At 40.7% G+C, this 2061-nt stretch overlaps 1 protein-coding gene across 2 annotated transcripts in view; it reads left to right on the forward strand.

Annotated features, from left to right (window-relative positions):
* The first annotated feature begins 1324 nt into the window (after positions 1 to 1324).
* The window catches only part of LUZP1 (leucine zipper protein 1), an 80927-nt gene continuing 80190 nt past the window's right edge, over positions 1325 to 2061 (forward strand). For both annotated transcript variants that reach the window (XM_027841397.1, XM_027841398.1), the window contains exon 1: positions 1325 to 1510. The gene's annotated coding sequence lies outside the window, so the exon portion shown is untranslated. The remainder of the gene's footprint in view (positions 1511 to 2061) is intronic.

Genomic DNA, 2061 nt, shown 5'->3' on the forward strand with positions numbered 1-2061 from the left:
GGCATCTTACCTTTCTTGGTCTTAATTTTTTTTTAAATTAAATTTTATTTTAAAAAATTAACCAGAGTCCACTTTCTCTCCCCTCTCCCATTCCCTTCTTATTTAAAAAAAAAAAAAGCCCGTGTAACAAATATGTATAGTCAAACAAAACAAATTCCTTCATTGGCCATGTCCAGAAAAATAGGTATTTCTCAACTTGTCCTCTTGAGTTTTTTCCATCTGTAAAACAATGTTAGACCAGATAGGTGGCTTCTATCTCTAGATTCTCTAATCTTGTGAGTAAAATGACTGGCCATTGGACTCTGGTGTTCATTCTGTGGCCTACTGAAAATGATGGGGGTGCTAGGCTGGCATGGTGCCACCAGTGGTCCTACTATAGGGCTCTTCATCCTTTGGACACAAAGTTAATATTGATTGGATTTGCTAGCCCTCCTGTCTTCCCTTGACCCCACTGTGACCTCTTGTGTGAAAGGAATTTCCCACTTTCAGCATTGCCCTGGTAAACACTGCAATGTACGTATTGTATTACACTTCTCATGTCTTACGTTGTGATGGCTCATGGAACTGATGATATGGTTTGAAATCATCAGAGAGCTCTCCTATGTGATTTTGGTTATATGATTTGTATTTTAAATCAACCGTTTTAAAATAAGCACAGAACTCCAAGAAATCAGGGCAGGTCTAATGAGAAATTCCTCATGTCCTAGCTTGATTTTTCAGGTCTCATATGTAAAGGGAGGGAGTTGAGCTAGATGATTTGAAAGGTCCCTTCCACCTGTAACCTGTTCTGAGTCCTATGATCTAATGGATTCATCTAACATTGATTAAGCACCTATGATGTTTAAGACTCCATGTCTGGTGCTAGGGGCGCAGAGATGAAAAAAAGCCAAACTTTTTGCCTTCAAGTACCTTATAGTTTACTACTTCAAATAGTATTTACTAAATAGCATTATAGTACAACAGAGGAATTGGGATAGCTCTTTGGAGTTGTAGCTAGGGATTTGGCTTGCAGAATCCCAGAATCTCAGTGTTTGGAAGGAACCTTTAGAGGTTATCTAGCCCTCCTTGTACTTCAGCAGGAGCCCCCTCTGTAGCATTCCTGACAAGTAAACCTCCCACCTCTGTTTGAAGACCTCCAGTGATGAGGAGCTCATTACCTCTGAAGAAAGCCCATTCTGTTTGTTAGGACAGTTGTCCTTGTAAAATGAGATAACATTTGTAAAGTGCTTTGCATGTAAGTGCTAGTTGTTGTTCTTATTACAATTATTATTATTAAGCTGAAATGTGCCTCTTTGCCACTTGTCCCCTTTGCTCCTTACAGGTTGGAGGCTGTCATTGCCCAGCTCAGAGTCCTTCCGTGGGACCCTACTGGATTCAGCAGGTATTTCTTAAGTGTTTTCTATGGGCCAGTCATCCTGCTAGGTGCTGGGGATGCAAAGACCAACTCCAAACAGTAGCCACATTTAAAGAGCTTATGTTCTAATGCGGGGGATTCATCACATATATACAAGTAAGTAAATAGAAAGTTGGCTCAAAGTAACATAAAATAATTTCCAGAGGGAGAAAGTAGGAATAATTAAGGGGGCAGGGATCAGGAACATGGTATGTAGGGATGTGGGAGGTAGTATCTGAGCTGGGCTTTGGAGGAAACTGGGGATTCTGGGAGGTGGACACAAACCACTTGTGCAAGCACATGGAGGTGGGTGATGGAATGTTGTGGGGGCACAAAGGGTCTAAGATGAAATAAAATGGGAAAGGTAGGTAGGAGTCAGCTTGTGACTGTAGGATAAACTAAAAAACTCGTCGATTTTCTGTAAGATAAACTGTATTCCTCCCCTTATAACTTAAGGCCTTTTCACAATTGGGTTGCCAGCCTACCTTTCTAGCCAGATGTCACATTCCTTTCTCCCTTGTGCCTTTTACATTGCAGACAAACTAGACTGCTAAGCCTTTTCCTATGACTTTTGTTGCTGTGGTTCAGTCATGTCCAATTCTTCGTGATCCCATTTGGAGTTTTCTTTCTTTCTTTCTTTCTTTCTTTCTTTCTTTCTTTCTTTCTTT

This window comes from Vombatus ursinus, unplaced genomic scaffold (assembly GCF_900497805.2).
Source record: "Vombatus ursinus unplaced genomic scaffold, bare-nosed wombat genome assembly UNPS02014859.1, whole genome shotgun sequence".
Lineage (NCBI taxonomy): Eukaryota > Metazoa > Chordata > Mammalia > Diprotodontia > Vombatidae > Vombatus > Vombatus ursinus.